The sequence below is a fragment of the Jaculus jaculus genome, chromosome 1 (assembly GCF_020740685.1).
Source record: "Jaculus jaculus isolate mJacJac1 chromosome 1, mJacJac1.mat.Y.cur, whole genome shotgun sequence".
Lineage (NCBI taxonomy): Eukaryota > Metazoa > Chordata > Mammalia > Rodentia > Dipodidae > Jaculus > Jaculus jaculus.
The window spans coordinates 287,501,659-287,521,772 of NC_059102.1; the positions used below are offsets into that span (position 1 = coordinate 287,501,659).

Genomic DNA, 20,114 nt, shown 5'->3' on the forward strand with positions numbered 1-20,114 from the left:
ATATGTTTTTTTTTTTGTTTTGTTTTTTTTTTGGTTTTGCTATGCTTTGTTTTTGTTTTTTGAGGTAGGATCTCACTCTAGTCCAGGCTGACCTGGAATTCACTATGAATACTCAGGTTTGCCTCAAACTCATGGTGATCCTCCTACTTCTGCCTCCTGAGTGCTGTGATTAAAGGCATGTGCCACCAAGCCCTGCTTCACAATAATATGTTTTAATATAATGTTCATATATTTAAATTATTTAATAGTATGTTAAGTGTTCCAAAAGTACTTGAAGGTTCATAAACTCAAAGTTACAAAATCTGTTTTTTAAATATTTTATTTATTTATGAGACAGAGAGAGATAGAAAGAGAGAGAGGAAAAGGCAGATGGAAAGAAAGAATATGCATGTCAGGACCTCCAGCCACTGCAACATCTGGCTTACGTGTGTCCTGAGAAATTGAACCAGGTTCCTTAGGTTTCACTGGAAAATGCCTTAACTGCTGAGCCATTTTTCCTGTCCCCCAAAGTCAATATTTTTATCATGTTCTTTTCCACATATTTAAGATATGTATATATTTGTAATCACTATGTAGCCTAGTTTGGACTCAAGCTCTTGCCTCAGCTTCCTGAAATGTTAAAATTTTATGCATGGCTATGAGATAACATTTTACTGCTACATTTTCTAATTGAATTCAGAAAACATGTCAATAATTTAAGTCAACAAACCAGTATAGTTCTTTGAACAGTAAACTAGGTAGATACACTGAACAGCATATCATGATTTTATATGAAAAGTGTGCTGTCTCTGTTCCATGACTGTTGAGCTGTATTTGAACTAAATGTATCACAAGATGCTGATTCTTCATCTGTGGCCTCAGCTGCTCTTGGCATCATTTGTCAGCCTCTGTAACAGAAATCATCCAGCCTCTTGGTAAAGGGGACAGCTGAACACAAAGTTCTACTCTGTCACAGCACTACGGCTGGAACACCACCTGTGAAGAGAAAGACAGAAAAGATGTGTCAGCATGCCCTTACTAAATTATTGTCCTATCATGGCTTTGATAGTCATAAATACTATACATTCCTAAGCACATGCAGTTTTGATTTGCTAATGTCATATACTGTTTATGTCATAAACCATAGCTTTGTTTCTTCTAGGATTTTATATTATTGATTTCTAAAATGTTGATTATCCAAAATGAAGTTTATAATTATCAATAGAATTTTAATATCATATATGAACAGGTCCAAATAATGTTGCATGCATTGGGAATATACTTTGCATTAGATTATCTTTTCTAACAATTGAAGGATAAGGTGTTACACTAGGATAAACCATAGAAGAAAAAAAAAATCTAACATATACATTTTGCCATTGAATCATCCTTACTAATTTAAAATTGAAATGATATCTCACCGATAATATCTACTTAAATTAACTGAATCCAAAATGGTCAGTTTCCATACCAAGTTTACACAATTTTCAAGACTTGCTATTCTCCATACTTAGTAAATATGATAGAAATACTCTGGAGCTGTTTGATTTCTTCCTGCACATCCCTGGCCACTCCTCACACTATGACCCTAACAGGCTGTGGTACTATAGACTCAATTTATAGTAACACCTCAACATGCACATCCCTGTTTTAGACACTATTCATTTGTATCTGATACAAGAGCTTGAACCAAGATACACACTGAGATTTTCTAAGTATTAAATTACTTACTTTCAAAATGTGGTGAAAAAAATAAATCTGTTCTTTGAAAGAATTTTATGTTAAACCATAGCTAAAGTATAGTAATAGCATATACACGGGACCACTACTCAACACTATTAATTGTATTGTCTGAAAGGAAAAAAGAAATATTAGAGAATAAAAGTGATCCTTAAAATACCCCTTTAGTAAACAAAGGTTGCTCTACCTGTGTGGGTTTTTAATAAGATGGATCTTAAAGTGTTTGTGTCTACTTGGAATTCACACTTACATGCTACTACTCTCTGAGGAAAGTGAGAAAGAAAATTTTCACTAGCAAATAAATGTACAGGGTGGGTGTGGGGCATTGACAGGCAATGCATTTCCTTTTCAACTGCAGAAAATAAGATTACTTACCAAGACCACTTTTATCCAGGACAAATGTTTGTTTCCTCTATCATTCAGTGACTCGGTTTCTGCAAGAAATCAATTTCCACCGTACCTTTCCATCCTATTTCTAAAAGAAGAGAGATGGCATAATCCTTAAGCTTCAGGATTCAGAGGGAATGGAGCTGGAGCCCAGAGCTAAGGATGCCCACTGAGCTCTTTACACCCTGTGGGTCAGAAAGTGAACCTTGTGGACAGAGAACCCGGATCTTCCCCAGGAGAAGACTGGGTGAGGTAGGAGAGAATACGCTTTCCACAGCCAAGTAAATAAATAAATCATCTAAAACTCAAATTACAAACCTCCAGTCTTACAGGCAATTCCACAGTGGAAATAGGTTTCTGGGGTGGCGGGGAGAGGGAAGGAGGGTGGGAGGACAGGAGAGAGGTGAAAAAAAAAATGAGAGAAGGGAGACAGGGAAAGGGAGAGGACCAGAGAAAAAGAGAAACGGAGATTGAGTTTAAAGCTGGGACAGGGTCTGGGCTTGGAATAGGAATGGGGCCTAGGAGAGGAAAAAGGAGCGGATCTAAACCTAGTCTTACCGGAGGATCGATCAGGTGATCTTTTATGCAGTATCTGGACATGCAAACGGCAAGCCAATGCTTTCCATAGCAAAACCATCTCTGCACTGCTTCTCTCAGGTCCCTAAGTGTTCAGGGGAGCAAGAGACTCCCCACAGCCTCCTCCTTTTCCCCCAGGACCAGGACGGTCCGCAGAAGCACCCGCTTCCCAGCCAGGCGTTTGGAGCGGAGGCTTGGGAGCGAAGGCAGTGCCTTGAGTGGCAGGCAGCAGGATTCGCCAGGGACCACGGAGGGCGCCGCCACCTCATCTAAGCCAGGCTCGCTGTCCCTGGGCAGAGCCCCGGAAAGCGTCCAGCGATCAGCCTCAATCCGCACCTCCGTCCCATCTGTCCCCCAGCCCCCGCCAATGCTAAACCGCGGACGATCTGATTATCATAATGTGACAACCGACCGGTCCTGGTGGGTTATGTGGTGTGCCGGGCTTCCTTACTGCGCCTCCCTCAGTTGCTGAGGGGGACAAGCGTTTCTGGGAAAGCTACTGAAGGAATACTACTAATCCTAATGACAATGTTCCCTGCGCAGGTAACTCTTAAAGAACTGAATGTGGGGAGATCCGGGTAGGATTTCCGAAGCGCTGCTCTCTGGATTCTCATTGGATCGTCCGCAGCAACCTAAATCATTCCTGCTGCTCTATCCATCAGGATGACTCCAGCCTTGCTCACTACTTCTCGCTTTATCTCCTTGCCTTCAACGCATCGGTTTACTTCTCTGGGCACATTTGTCTGTAGTATGCATCGTGTTCTCTGGGGTGACACAGTTTCCGTCTTTCCCCACTGTGTGGGAACATACAGTCTGTAAATTTGTTTCTCCTGAGGATCCACATAACTAAGAGCACCCCACCACCACCACCACCGCCACTGCCACCTCCCCTAATTTAAAAAAAAAAAAAAAAAGAACACCTCTTCTACATTTCACTTCTTTTCCTCCCTGGTTGCTGGCTCTCTGTGGAACTGGTTTCCACTTGGTTACTTACAGCCAGGAACTAGTGATTTTTTTTTTATTTTTTTATTTTTTCAAACTCTCACCACCCTGCAGTTCACTGATCTACCTTGATTTGGAAAACCATGGGATGTATGCTTGACTCCTGGAGATATTTCTCTCACAGTCATCCTGCTTCCTGAAATTTCCTCTGGTAAGTTGTTCTATTTATATGTTACTTGTTATTAATGTTATTTTTCAGTGAGCATTGCTTTTGCTAAATGAGTCACTTTCATATACTTGTTACTTTCAGAACTCAAACATCTATGTGACAATTTCTTTGCTGTGTGCAAGTTGAACTGCTAATGAATCAGTACAATACCTTGTACTTTTTTTCATATGTTCTCTTTCATATTACGGGGTGTATCAGTTATATGGATATCACCCCTCCCATCCATTAACCCTTCATGTGACACATGAAATGTCAAATTTTATATGTTTATCTGTAAGATACACATAGTGCAGGGGTTAGAAAGTTCACTAGTTTCTGGTCTTTAGAAGGTTGTTGAGGTCAGTGTGCGTTTATGTCCTCAGAAGCAATTTCATGACTGAGGAAGGACTTCTGTGAAGTGTGTTTATGGATTTATAAGACCCTAAATCCTCAATACCAGTAGGTGGTAAACAGAGATTGTTAATTTTGAGGTCTTTTTTTTCCCTTACACATCCTAAATCATACATGGGCACATGGTTTCGGACGCTGTTACAACCCTGGCACGATATTTGGCAGTACTTTTGGGTTTTGTGAATTAACTGAAGAACAGTTAATTGGACAGGGATTGTTCCTTTCAGAGCAGGAGAGCTATAGGAAGAAAATCCCTGATTATCTTGGTTCTCATACATTGAAATTCAGGGAGGCACTTTACATGAAAAATGGAATTGCCTCACTCTTCACACTTGCCCACCCCCGCCCTCAATTTTTAATAAGTATGTTAATATGCCCCTGCTTTCTGCTTTTCTGAGCGTTTCTTTGGGCTTAACTGATTATCTCCTCCCCAATCAGCCTAGTTTGTTGAGAAAGATGTAAAGCTTGACTTTTACTTCACATAAGGACAAATGTAAGGTACTCATGAACCATGAACCATGAACCTGCACGCCAGCGATCTTTCAAAGCTGGGAGGGTTTTCTCCGTGAAACCTCCCCAGAAGGACAAGTTTCTAGTTTATTGGTATAGATGGAGGTGAGAGCCTATTGTTGACGCTTTTCTTTCTTAGTTATGCCCCCCCCCCTTCCTATCTTTATTTTATATTGTCTGAAACAACTATGTCAGTCATTGAGGGCTGAGGAGGCAATCTGAACAATATTTTCTTTCTTTTTCTTTTCTTTTCTTTTCTTTTTTTTTTTTTTTTAATTCAAAAGCCCTTTAAGCTTCCAGACATAAAAGTACCCCAGCTGCAGCGTCACACCCCGCCCCCGTCTCAGATTCAAGGGCTTCCCCCTTGCCTCCCACCACGAGGGAGAGGGACCTAGCTGGCACTGTGGTCCGCACCACTTGGCGCCCCTCACCAGGCGCTAGTTTCTATTTTTTTTTTTTTCCTCTTTCTCAGTCGTTCCCGGGTCCTTTCTGACAAGCCAGTGCCATTACCATCCGTGACTTCATTTGAAGAAACCAGGCTTCAGTGTAATTCGCCAATTCAAATATCCTCAGTGGAGGACTGCTGCTATTGCGCAGGGGTGGAGGGAGGAAAGAAAAAAAAAAAAAAAAAACTTTGAGTGCAGTCAGACCTTCTCTTAATCTAGTCTACTCCATCCAGTGGCACAGACATTGGCTGTCTAGGTAAGTGCGCTTTGCTCTTGGAGTCCCGAGCTCACCCTGGTGAAGGGGATGACAGAGCCAGGATTATAGTCACCACGGGGCTATCAACAGGCGACTGTGCCTGGAGATTTCGCAGCAGCTCTTGGCTTCTTCTAAACCACCTGGGCTCAGGATAGTCCGACTGGCCCAGGCCGGGTCTGCGGCGTGGGGACCAGCGGTGGGGATGGAGTCCGTAGCTGCCCCAGCGGCTCAGGCTCCGCGCTCTGCCTGGGGGAGGACTCTGGGGCTGGCGCGTCCGCAGCCCAGTCTGGGAGCACCGGCTCACCTCGCTGGCCAGCCTTCCATCATATTCTGCTCCTGGGCTTCCCTGGGCTTCAGAGCTCTTCGGTAGGAGTGCACAAACAGGATTTCTGCTATCTGCATTGCTATTTATTTATTATGGTAATGAGCTGCTTCTAAGCCCAGTACAGGATGATTTCCTCTGCATGCCTGCTTGGTACAGCCTGGATTGTTGTCCTTATCGTACTGCTTAGTGGGGCTTGGGATTGCTGAATGACTTCTTCAAATCAGCATTGAAGTATTGCTGATGGTCACTTCTGTCTTTCTTCCCTGCAACTCCAGAGAATCCGGAGGGTGGGGGCTCCAACTTGGGTCCAGCGCTTGGGATGTAGGTTTATATTTATTTATATTCAATGAAGGTTGGGAACTGCCAGTTTACATTGTACCTTATTTTATTTATTTTTTCATGTTCTTTTTTGGACCATCTTTTCTGGAGGTGGGGGTGGGAAGCCTAAGGACCAGTGTCTGGGATATCCTCCCTCCGCTTCCACCAGGGTGGCGCTTCCAGGTCCATGGTGACTGCTGTCCCTGCACTAAACAGAAGCAGAGAGGAGAAATGTCTGATGGCTGTTCTCCTAGTCCCCAGGAGTTGAACCAAGAAAGCCTTCTTGCTTCAGGTCAAGAAAGTGATCAGTCTTTCAGATCAGGGACCTTCTTGGCTGGCGAGATTGCAGGGGAAAAGTAGGGTGGTGGACTCTACTCTAGGAGAGAAAATACTTGTTTCCAAATGTGTGAGCTGCCAAGTGGCTGTTTGAAAAGATGCAGAGGTGACCAAAGTGACAAATTAACCCTAACTTCGCTTTCAAATATCCTAGCCAGCCAAATACATGTAAGCAAAGAGAAAAGCACCCGACTGTAACACTGTCAAGTAGCGTGGAAGGCAGATGATTCCCAGGACATTAGTGTGTTCTGTAGATTGTTTTGTCGTTATGCAGCTAAGCAGGTAAGAACTGGATGACGGTATTGTATCCACAGCCAGATGACCTGTGTTTGACCTAGCCTGTGGTGGTTCAGTTCAGGCTATGGAATACATGCATGTTCAGATGACCCTTCTAAGATCCATTACTTCTGAATATTCACATTCATGAAGAAGTACATTGAAATGTTTAATACACATTCATGGAATTAACAATGGTACAGTGAACCTAATTTGGAACTAAGTGAGAGGATAAGGCTAGTAGAAAGTTTGAGAGCTACTCTAAATGCAGTGTGGAAATGGAGGTTACAGAAATGACTTAAAACGGTGCTTGTCATTAAGGTCACGAACTTTCATGCATAGAAGGCACTTGGAGATGTATTAAGGATGTCTTGAACTACCAAAGTAATTTGGCTATTTGAGATAATATTTTGTTGATATTTTTGTTCTATTTCTTAATCTTGTAAAGAAAAAAAAAATGTGGGGTGGGGGTTGGGTGTTTGGCCTGCTGGTAAAATTGGAAATGAGGAAAGAATTTGCCCAAGGGCAGGGTTCTGTATGACCTCCCCTACATAAATTTCCCTTGCTTCAGAAAACAGTTGAAAGACTGAGGAAAAAAAAAATCTTAAAAATAACTTTAGAAAATTATGGGAACATACCTCAAAATATGTTTCTTTTACACTGAAAGTTTTGTAGATGTGTAGGTTGAGCAGCCAATAGCTTTAACCCAATAACAATGAAAAAAATAAATCTGACCATGGTAATAACTTATTATTATAATTACTGTTTGCATATATGCTGCTGATAGTTAAAGGAGCATAGAGTTTCTTCTACAAGGCAGAGACAAATATTTACTAAGAGACAATCTTCAAACTATTCCATTAGCTAATAACATTTTCTCCAAGGAGGTATATCTTTAAATTTTCTATGGAAATGTTTTTAGTGCTCATGCGTATTCATGTGGATCTTTGATCAATAACTTTTTCTGTTTCTCGGGATCAATAATAAAATCTTGAACAAGTAGGAATAGTTAAAATTTTGGGTTGAAAGATTAAAAAAGTTATTTTCTTTGATGCAGGAGTAGTTTTTCCTCCACTGGAGGAAGTCATCTACCAATTTCAATTTCTCATTCCTTTTGCATTCGATATTCTGTAGTTGTATTGGAGCCACTAAGCCCACTGTGTCTGTGTATGTTCATTTTTGGATTGGTAGATAAGATAATGCAAAATATAAAATTGTTTAAGTAATCTCTTCAAATTGAAACAGATATAGCAGTTAATGACTCATTTCATTCATCTTAAACCAGATATTATGTGAATCTATACTCATAGATATTTTCTGTTAAGAAATCCAATATTATTACATGAATGTACATTTTATGGACTATATAGTACATGTTGATTATTTTCAGCAAAATCATTGATATTGTATAGTTATGTAAATCAAACCTAGGATGGAAAAAGCGATTTGACTCAAAGTATGAGGTTTTAGACATATATCAATATATATGACTTCTACTGTCTGTGCTCCTAGACCTGGGTTATTAAATAGAAATCAATGTTTTTATTTAATTTATTATTATTATTATTATTATTTAGAATAGTGCTGCCATTGCTTGTTTCTCTTTGCTTGTGCTACAATCACACTGTAGGCTTTCTAAACTTAGTATCCTTTATGCTCTACTTATATTTTATTATTCCTATATTATCTTAGAAATAAAAAATCACTTCTTGGCATGAGTCTAAATTTATTTATAAATTTATAATATTGGTCTTTACTATTTAAGGAGATCTAAATTGAATGGGAATATGATACCTAGTATATGACAAGTTTAACACATGCTTTTTTTTTCAGAAAAATGTATCAAATGCATTTGGATATTTAGTGTAAGAGTTATGATTAGTGGTATTCTTCTCAGACTCCTTACAAGGCATCTTTACCTTCTAATACTGATTAATGAGAAGGAAATTATTGATAAGTCTAGGCCTTCACTCTGAATTTCTGTTTGAATAGTGCTACCTCAATAATGTGATAATAACTTTTTTTAACCAGATTTCATTCATTTTATTAACCTCTCACATGGAGATTAACTGGACATTTCTCAGAGCTATATAAAACTTATTAAAAAAAGAGAGGATAATTTGATAAATAAGGCCAAAAATATTTACATGTTATTGGTACACCAAAGGTACCAATGAAGTGTGACTGTCTTATTTAGTCTTAAAATAATGGTATATCTTCTCATAAGAATAATATTAACTCATACTTTTCAACATTATTATTAAATGGTCTTGGTCTATGGCATCATGGTCACAGATAAGTTTCAATATTTCTTTTGTTTTGATATTACATATTTTTTAAAAAAAAATTGAAATAATGTTCTTAACAGTTTACTTACCTGGATTTTAATGTTCATGTGGAAGAAAAGTCACATTTGTGATACAATCACTCTCAATGGCCTTCTCAGTGTCACTTAATGAAAGGAAAATCTGACTTCTTATGACTTTCATATTGTCAGTTTGATGATACTATTCTTCCCAGAAAAGATCAAAATAGTCTCATGTAATAAGATTAAAGTGGCAAAACTTGAGAGAAACAGGTTAATTATTTCTAAAATCTTTCATAAACTTGTACTTAGTTTACCAAAATTAAGTAGAATGACATATGAAATTGTTGGTGTTTTAATTTAGCAGGTACTTGAATAATTTCCATTAGAAACATAATTCTGAACAGATTTTCTATGTACCACCATATGCCTCATGACAGTTAACTATGTGAATGTCTATAATTCATGAATTCTAAAACAGGGCAAAAGAAAAAAAAACTGCTTTCTTTTTGAATACTGTTGATTGCTAGGAAACAATCTTAATTGTTAAAATAATTGAAAACTGTAATAATGCTTATGTTATTTTATTAAAGGAAATGGAGTCTCTGAAGATGAAATTATGCCTACTCATGGCCTTTCCTCTGTATCAATTCCTGGAAGTCTAGGCTGGGATCAACTCTTTTTTGTTGTTGTTTTTGTTTGTTTATTTGTTTTGTTTTGTTTTTTGTTTGGTTGATTTTTTTTAACTCATATCAAATAGCCACTGTAGTTTTAAATTGATCATCACTTGCCCTCATCAGTAATATTTTAAAGCTATCATGTCTAAAAGTATTTAAATAGCTTTCAAGAGCATTTGTACCCAATCATCCACATATAATCTTATTTAATTATAAATTTTTAATCAATAAGCATTTCACAAGATATTAATCCATTCTGCCATAATTGTTTAATTTAAATAATTAATACAAAGTGTAATGGCATGCTTTCTAATTAATATTCAAAGTTACTAATGTTGATTATCTGGTTCATTCTTTAACAAGTAAAATGAACTCAATTATGCTTCACTAGCACATTTCTTTTTCCGAAGGATGGAAAGATACAACTATTTTTTAGACAGATTGGGTTATTAGATATTTAGTCATGTGGTAAATGTATTGCTCAGATGCTTAGGTTTTTTTTTTTTTTTTTTTTTTTTTTTTTAACCAGGATGTGTGAATTAAGATGTAGAAATTTATACACAATCTACTTATTTGGGAAAAGTTCAAAATTTAGTATATTCAAAGTTATGTCTTTTTAAAATTATACTACTATTTATTTGAAATACATTGAAATGTCTTCTGGATTTTTACATCTTTTTGTTAAGAATGTTCTTTGTATGGACACATAAAAGTTATTTCTTAATCACACTTTATTATTTTAAAATGTTGTTAACATTAGAGCTAAAACAGTATTTATCCTGAGCACAACCCATTTCACTTATAATTATTCTTTGTTTTAAGTTGAAACCCTAATTTACTCAGATGTAGATGCTTTAAGAGCACCCAAAATTGAACAAATTCCCTCTAATAGGTTATAATTTAGCTACATATAATAGTTCCATCAAATTAAATATATAAAATACATATTTATTGCTTAAATGAATAAATATGTGAACATTACATCCAAATGTATTATAGCTTTGTTGTATGTAAGAATTATCCTCTCGTAATAATAGTGTGTTTCATTTAAATTCCATTATAGATTTATTGTGAAAGACTACTTATAGATAGACTTATTCTTCCTAAATTTTGTGAATAACAGCCCAACTTCATCAGGATCGAACTCGTTTTTATTAACTTTTCTGGACTCTTGCATTTTGTTAATTTTAACAGCTATTTCTTATATATTACGCCATTAAAAACAATCTGACATTGGGAAGACCAGGACTGAACATGCCTGCTGCACTTCTCTGTCAAATAGTGATTGCTACGTAGCATATTGTTACTTTATAGATTTAGTGAACGCTCACTTCACAGTCACAACTTTTAGATAATTTTTTTTTATTAAAAGGTTTCACACAAAGTCTTCCTCTCCCCTGCCCCAGTTCTGCTGAGGGTCTTTGGTGGCATTATTGGCATTCATTGTGGGTAATCAAGAGGCCTCAGTCAGTCTCCGACAGGAATGGGGGAGATATGGTGTCTCAGGCGATTCCTACCTACCTTGAGGCTCTTATAATTATCTCACCTCTTATTCTTAGATGCTCCCTGAGCCTTTGTGGGCAAGACAGAGATTTGATTTAGTATTTCTTTCTTTGTAGATTCTGGATCTTTTTGTATGAGGTTTGAGTGACCACATGTTTCTGCTGTCATTTCCTGGAACTGGTTTTTAGGCTAGTCATGAGAGCGGTATCTGTGTCACCACTCTCTTTTTTCTTTTTAATATTTCAGCTGAGGTGCACACACATAAAACAGTAGGGAAGGATAATTAAGTTATATGAGAAAAATAAATTTGAACATTATGGGTTTATTCAACTCAAGCACGACATCTCGCACACATGATCTAATACTAAGGAGGTTGAAGCGGGAGGACCGCTGTGGGTTTGTGGCTAGCCTGGGCTACGTAGTGAGGTCCAGCTTGAGATATTTAGGGTGAACCTGTATCAAAATATGTACATTTATACTATCTATGTATTATTGTGTAATAGGAATACTTTTATATTTTAAAGACAGACATTTCTATAGTTGTTAGTGGATATAGAGCTTAACAAGAAGTTCTGTTAGAGCTGAAATAAATATAATACAATACATACACAATCATGGGGATTTTGACATAGATGGTATATAGAGGTTGCTTTTGCATCTTTTGTGTGTAATATTAAAAAAAAAATCAGTTCTAGAGCCAGGTATGGTGGTGTATGCTTGTAGCTCCAGCATTTGGGAGGCAGAGGGAAAATGATTGCCATAATGAGTTCAATGCCACCCTGAGACTACATAGCGAACTTCAGGTCAGCATGAGCTATAGTGAGACCCTTCCTAAAGCAAAATAAAATAATCTCTGAAAACTTGTATGTAGAAGTTGGTTGCTATTTTTTTCAGCAAACACACTTCAATTTTCATCAAAAAATCATGAAATATTGAATACGTCATGTGAAAGTGTTATAAATATAATTTTGGATAATTTATGCACTTCTTTCAATATTTTCATAGATAACACCAGTCATATGAATGTGTATACTAAGGCCAATGTACTCAACGCTGTAGATTAAAGCATTATATTTAAATACAATGGTTCTCTTATAAAAATAGAATTATTTTTATTATCCATCCAGACCAGTCATTAATACAAAGTCAGATTTATAGTGTTTTACACATGACAAGCAGAGTTTTGAATATTGCATTAAGGAATAATGAGAAAGTAAGGTAAATTTTCAAAAATTGCTCAATCTAGAATAAAAAGAATAATCAATTATCTGAAGAAACAACTAGAAAGTTGATTTTTTCAGATTACTTAATACTATGTTCACTCCAAATATAGATTTTCAATAACTTTTTATATCTTATTACAACATCTCTGAATACATTAAGATATGTTTTTCAAATTTACAAGGTGTATTCAATTCTACTTATACAATGTTTCAGCCTGTCAGTCAAAGTCACTCAAAGACTAAACTATCCTTTTATTTTCATTTCTAAAATAGGAACTATGAAAAGTGAATTAACTCACTTTTCAAGAATTGAAATTCTAACCTTAAGGAAAAGAAAGAATCCTGAGTAATTCTTTTTTAATATTTTATTTATTAGAGAGAGAGATAGAGATATTATGGGCATGCCAGGGCCTCCTGTCACTGCAAACAAATTCCAGAAACATATGCCACCTTGTGCAACTGGCTTACATGGGTCCTGGGAATCAAAATTGGGTCCTTAGGCTTCACAGGCAAGCTCTTTAACCACTAAGCTATCTCTCTAGCCTCTGACTAATTCTTAAAACCTACTGTATGTAACCATCAGAATTAGTGTTAAACCTTCCATTTTGATTCAAGGAAGTCCTAAGTGTCTCTAAATGGAGATATAGCTTCTTTCATGTTTTAGAAGTTACAATCTCCCCAGTATACTTTCCCAGAACATCAGTTCTTCCAGAACTTTCACATGAGAAACAGATTAGATAATGCCATGAATAACTTTTTCACCAATGTAAAAAGAATGCTATGCACAATATATATTGGTGACAAAAGTTATTCATAGAATTATATTGAAATAGTAAAATAAATATGGGTAAGTGATTCTGAATATATTTTCTGTTATAGTAAACTGTAGTAGATTTTTATTTTCATTTGTCATCTTACTGTGAATCTCAAACACTTTAACATCCCTTGTTCAGCCAGTTGGAAAGATGATACAACAAATTACATTGTTGAGTACAGGCCAGAATGAATTTGGAAAATCGTTCATTTTAGTTTTGTGTTTTAAACCTATCCCTGACAGCTGCTATTTAAAAAAAATAAATAAACTCTGACTTAGAACAAGTCAGATACTCTATCTAATACACACTTCTGTGACTACTAAATATATTTTTCTCTAATGCACTTTAGTTCATAAAGGAAACAAAAGCTTAATCTATAGCCACATAATTTTTTGTTCACACAACATAAAATTTTAACATGCTTTACTATCTTGCTTTAGATATAGATTTTCAGAACTCTAAAGTAATGGCGGCATTTTATTTTCTTAGATTTTTAAAACAAACATTGATTAACTGATAATTAAAATGTAACTCTTAGTAAATTTCTTCTTAGAAATTTAATTATTGATTGCTACAATCATCGTATAGGAAGTCATTCCTGATATGTCCAAACAACATGACTTCCAAAATTACCACTTACTGTGTACATGATTGTATCAGATGGCTTCAGGTTCACTGACATGAACTTCCAGACCAGGCACAGTTATGGAGGAAGGGATATTTATTGAAGCCTACCGATCCAGGGGACGTTCCATAAATGGCAAAAGAAGCTGGCCTGCCTTCACAGGACCATGCGGAGAGAGAGAAGTACAAGCCAAAAAGCCAAAAGCCATATAGCACAGCACACTTCAGGAACTCCAGTTAGGCATACTTTGCATATATCTAGATTGTAATCTGAAACCCACCACCACACTTTAAGGTCCACCCGGTGACACTGCCTTCAGCCAGGTGGCTGCAGATGCAGACTACAAACAAATAAAAAAAAAACAAAACTGAATATATTGGGGGCCATATATTCAAACCACCACAATGATATACAGGTATAAATGATATTCAAATTATTTGTAAGACTTAGGATTCAAAAATGTATTCATATCCCTATATATATCACATATACCTTTATTTATCTTTGCATTTGTATAGTGTGTTTGCTTGTGTTTGTGTGTGTGAGCCCTAGTGTCCTGGTGCCCATGTGGAGATCAAACAACTTTGAGCATTAGTGCTCACCTTCCTCCTTGCTTGTAAGCAGGGTTTCTTGTTATTCACCACTGTGTATGTTGAAAGTAGCTGGCCAGATTGTTTCTGGGGATCCTCCAGTCTCTCTTTGCATCGTGCCATAAGAAGGTTAGCTGGTATTATAGATGCTCACTTCTATGTGCTCCTTCTACAGTGATTCTGGGGATTTAAACTCATAGCACTTATACTCACTGAAATATCTCTCCAGCCCTATTCATTTGTTGTTATAATTTCCTTCAAAGGTTTTCTGATTTTTAATTTTTATTTTATTTTTTTCTGGTTTTTAGAGGTAGAGTCTTGCTCTAGTCTAGGATGACCTGGAATTCACTATGTAATCTCAGCGAGGCCTTGAACTCATAGCAATCCTCCTCCCTCTGCCTCCCAAGTGTTGGGATTAAAGGCATGTGTTACCATGCCTGGCTCTGATTCTTTGACTACTATTAAGATGGTCTTCAAAATATAGTTTATTTCATGATAATTTACAATGTTTTATGAAATTCAGTCTTCCATTACTGAAAACAGACTTGACCAGGGTTTCTGAAATTCACATTTTGGGCAACCATGATGCATGTAGATACCTGCAATTAGGGGGAAAAAAAATTTAAGTAAGACATATTAACATCACACCTAGAAGACTAGCTTGTATAAATATATGTTATATTAGCATGCTTGACAACTAGGTCAGATTTGCTGAAGAGGAAAAAAATTGCTTAATTAGTAATAAGAACAATTTTGACATGCTTTGTTAGATGAGGGTTCCAAAGGTTTTGGAGGCAAGAAAAAGATGAACTTTTAAATACTTGATCTTGAAGGGGTTTATTATAGATCATAATCATATTGTTATTATTTCTGCTTATTTTTAAAATGCTATGTGTTGAATACCTGATGAATTTGGTACTTGCATAAAGAATACAATGCAGCAATGCAAATGGAACCAGCACAAGCAACTGTGAGCTGGGTGTGGCCAATTTGTCATTCAGTAGACACCTGGTTTTAATTAATCCAGCAAGACAAAAGAGGCTTGGCCACTCATTTTCACACATGTACAACTTTGATACTGTGAATACTATTCTCTGGAAAAAGTGGGTTGTTTAATTACTAACCATTGACAAACCTCCATATATATATTCTAGTATACTAAAGAATAGGTGTTAAAGAGAAATGAAGAAACCAGAAAAGTTCTGAAAATAAGGGCATTTTAATTTTTGAGTGAATATTTTGATATACTAATGTATGTTTTTAAGGAATATGTTAGAATATTTTTTAAGGAATATGTATAACAGAAACATTATGGTGGGTTATTCATTTTGATGTCAGCAAGTAAATTTAATGAAAGTATCAATGAACACCTCATGAACTCTCTTTATAAATTTATCTTTTCTTATTCTTCTGTTTATTTATTAATATGTTCCATTTAATAAATACTTTCTACTTGCTAAGACCTCTTGTTGTTGGTTGTGTTACAGAGAAATCTTTGTATAAGCCCATACTTCATGCTGAACAGAATACATCTGTAAACAGGAAGGTAAAAAGTTTGGGAGTTACCAACAACTTTTAGAAACACAGCACACTTATTTTTACTACACATGGATAGAAGCAATCTGAATGTTATTATATTTAAATTTTAGATGTTTTTTAATGACTTGAATAATCATGCACTATTTTAAGTTTAAAAAATATTACTGAGGGGGGCTGGAAAAATTGCTCAGATGTCAATGATGCTTGATTAGAAAGCCTGCCAGCTTAGGGTCAATTCTCTCATCAGGCTTGTAATATAGATGAAACAAGCTAGAGAAACAAGCATCTGGTGTACCTGCAACCACATATGATAAGCAAATAAAAAGTACAGAATTGGCCTTGAAAGTTCTGTATATCTAATATTTCCCATGTGGGTTCTCAAAGTACACATTTTACTTGTTACATAATAAAATCTCTTCAGTTTATATAGCTAAACATGTTTATCTTGGTCCCTATACATGTCGAGTTTGATCTTTATTCTATTTTCCTTATGGTTTACAATCTGAATTTTACAAAGGTGGTTTTCTATATGATCATGCATGTTGGAAAACAGGTGTTTCGTATTTATCAGACAACCCAGATGTCTCATATTTTGACCTATGTTCTGGACAGTGTTGGAGACTGGAACTGATCTCTTCTTGTTTTTTTTTTTTTTTTCTAATCAGTTCTACATTGGGCAGCAGCATTTAGTGTCCTGGTTATTGGTAGGACACGATTGTATTGACAGGATCAAGCAGGAGATTTGTTCCCTTCCCAGTATATATTCCTCAGAGGAATATTCACCCTCATTAAGATGGAAAACACTCAAAGCTGTAATTCAGAGGCCCTGCCTTGCCTGCTCAGTTAAAATAAACAAGGAGACAGGCCCTCTAGAATACAGGATTAGCACAGTAAAAAGACTAAAAGTGCACCCTTCAAAATCCTGTCTTAGGCTACACAATGTGGTTAATACAAGGAAATTCAGTTCCTTTAAGTAAGTGGAGAAAGAAAAAAAAAAAAACAGTCAAAAAAAGTACAATAATGTGCTACGGATAGATAAATGTATTGGAAATCCCTATGTGGTACAAAAAGATGGCATGAAATAGCCCAGGAAGCTAGGGAAAATGAATTTAATTCAGTACTCATTCTAAAAACTTGCTATGTACCAAATAGTATGTTAAGTATTAGGGCCCATAGAGGTGACTAAAATAATTCTTTTGTTGTTGTTGTTGTTGTTGTTGGTAAAAAGGATTTTATTACGTGGCTTAGGAGGTCTTTGCATTATGCTAACAGAAAAGCATTGTCCATACCTTATCCAACCTAACAGAAGTACGTATTTGCAACTTGGCCTGCACAGCTGCAGCATGAACACTATGAACACCTTCCTTCCTATGCACTCTGGTACAACTAAAATAATTCTTAATGGTAAACCATCACACTCTATGAACAAGTGTTAGAAAACATATTACCAGCATACTGTAAAATTTTAGCAGATTTATAAATGGGAGTCATTTTAATATGTACTTCGTTTTAATGCTCTCCAACTTGTGATCACAGCAATCCAAGGCAGTTATCTGAGTATTTTTCTTAGAAACGTCAAGAGAATGTATGTGCATTCCATTCACTGTTTTAGTTCATGCAAAGATCAGCTCAGGTTACTGGGATGACTGGAGTTGAATGACAGCTTTCTGTTCATGGACTATAAGCACTTTTTGGTTTAATGAACTGTTCTTCAAATTTAGTTTTTTTAAATTTTTTTTTAAAAATTTATTTATTTGAGAGCGACAGACACAGAGAGAAAGACAGAGAGAGAGAGAGAGAGAGAATGGGCGCGCCGGGGCTTCCAGCCTCTGCAAACAAACTCTAGACTGCGCCCCCTTGTGCATCTGGCTAACGTGGGACCTGGGGAAACGAGCCTTGAACTGGGGTCCTTAGGCTTCACAGGCAAGCGCTTAACCGCTAAGCCATCTCTCCAGCCCTCAAATTTAGTTTTTAAAAGAAGTATCAATGAATGAAGAAGCATATGTAAATTTTGTTGTTAATTCCCAGAAATGTCCACTGAGAATTGGAACAGCTAGGGTTAGAATATAATCCCCCATCTCTATGTTGCTGTTTGCTAAGTTCAAGAGAAGGATCAAGATCAAGCAGTAATTCTGCTTCAATACTGGTGAAGGAAAGAGAATATATGGTCAAATCTTTTCTATTTATAGTTAAAAAAACCCACATCACGGCTTTTAATATTTCATATTTTCAGTGAAGTGATGTGCACTTAATTACTGTTGTTGCTTGGATAAATACAATCTTATTTTTTGACCTGCTCAGACTATATCCAAATAAATATCATTCTGAAGCAAATTTCAACATTCACATACATATGGAAAAATCATGTGTTTTACTTTTCTTGTTGGCATGAATATGTTTTTCATAATTAGCATTTAGGATTAGAACTATTAGCTATTGTTCCCAAAACAATGCTTTCAGAAATATTTGTTATTATAATTATTTTTGGTTTTTTTGAGCCTAGGGTCTCACTCTAGCCCAGGTTAACCTGGAATTCACTATGGCCTTTAACTCATGGTGATCCTCCTTCTTCTGCCTTCTGAGGGGTTGGATTAAAGGTGTGTGCCACCACACCAGGCAGAAATATTTTACTTACTTTTTTTTTATTCAAGGTTATGACCAGTAAAATTGTATGATATATAGGATCTATGGATAGTTCTGAGTTTTCACATTATTGTCTTCTCCTTATGTGAAATGACTTTCATAGTGTAATTAATTGATGTCTGAGAACATAAGAAAACTGACCTTAATTAATATCTTATAACTTATTTTCAGCCAAATATTGTGTTTTCCCTTTTACTAAAGCTCTATTATGTTTGCAACTTTCGTACACTTATTCTGGCATATGTATTTTGTAGATTTTAGTAGAAGATTGGTTAATCAAGGCCTTATTGGATTAATCTTCCAGATTTTCTAAAGAATAGATAGATAAATTAAATTACACTAAACATGATGATTCTTTCGCCTTTTGCATGTGTGTGTAGGAGCACATGTGTGACTGACTGCCATTCATATGGACAGTCTGTCTATTGACTCCAGAGGTCAATGTGGGTGTTTTGATCAATCACTTTCCATTTATTCCTTGAGTGGTTGAGGGGAGATAGCGAGAGAGTAGGAGAGGATGCTAAGAGAGGAAGGGGGAAGAAGGGATAGGGAAAAAATAAAAGAGTAAATAAGTCATGAATATAGCTAAAAGATATGTAATTTTTTGAATTTTCATATATATTTTACACTATTTAAAATAAAAAATGGTTTTACTTATTTTAAGAAAATACTTTGGTGTTGGAGAGATGGCCTAGCAGTTAAGGCACTTGTCTGGAAAGTCAAAGGACCTAGGTTCAAATCCCTAGGACCCATGTAAGTCACATGCACAAGGTGGCACATGCATCTGGAGTTCGTTTGCAGTGGCTGGAAGCCCTAGTGTGCCCATTCTCTCTCTCTCTCTCTCAAATTAATAAATAAATAGAAATATTAAAAAAGAAAATACTTTGGATATGTGCAAAATCAGTTTAAATGATATATAAATGCAGAAATTAAACAGTTCGTATATTCTTCAACAATAGTAATGATTAGCACTTAAATCCAGATAGATAGGGAATAAATCATCATAATCCCAAAACCAATCCAATGAAGGTGATACTGAATTTTACCAAAAATTTCAGTTAGGCCTTTATAGTTTCAGCTATATTGGGAATTCACCTTGAATATTGTCAGACAAATTTTATTCATTTCAAAACCTTATGACTTTAAAATATATGTCACATTTCTTATACATTTAAAATTCATATCACCAATATTGCAGATTAACGTAATTCATTGTCATTCTTGAGTATTACATATAGCTTGGGATAAAAAGTAATTATTGCCTATTTGAATATAAGTTATAAACTTAGCATGTATACTTATATATTATTAATAGTATACATTTTAATATATAATATAATCCAATGTGTATTGTTTCTGCACAGAATTTTTAGGGTTGTTGGGTTTTTGCAAATAAATTTATATCAAGTAGTTTCAATACTTATTTTGTCGGCATGAATCCCATTTTTAACTAGTAAGAAACTTCAAGATTTACTGCTTTTGGT

The 20,114-nt window shown here is 35.9% G+C and overlaps 1 protein-coding gene and 1 long non-coding RNA gene across 5 annotated transcripts in view; one reads left to right on the plus strand and one right to left on the minus strand.

Annotated features, from left to right (window-relative positions):
• Positions 1-372: 372 nt before the first annotated feature.
• Positions 373-3,350, minus strand: LOC123457713. Its single transcript, XR_006635119.1, has 3 exons — positions 2,665-3,350; positions 2,095-2,194; positions 373-975 (listed from the first exon to the last, which is right to left on the minus strand). It is a non-coding gene; the product is annotated as an uncharacterized LOC123457713 (long non-coding RNA).
• Positions 2,533-20,114, plus strand: part of Brinp3 (BMP/retinoic acid inducible neural specific 3) — a 461,904-nt gene continuing 444,322 nt past the window's right edge. The window contains exon 1 of one of the 4 annotated variants that reach the window (XM_004659507.3): positions 2,533-3,835. The gene's annotated coding sequence lies outside the window, so the exon portion shown is untranslated. Of the gene's footprint in view, positions 3,836-4,785; positions 4,859-5,233; positions 5,456-5,736; positions 5,822-20,114 lie in introns of those variants that run through there. The other 3 variants (XM_045142019.1, XM_045142018.1, XM_045142020.1) reach the window with 3 other exon arrangements.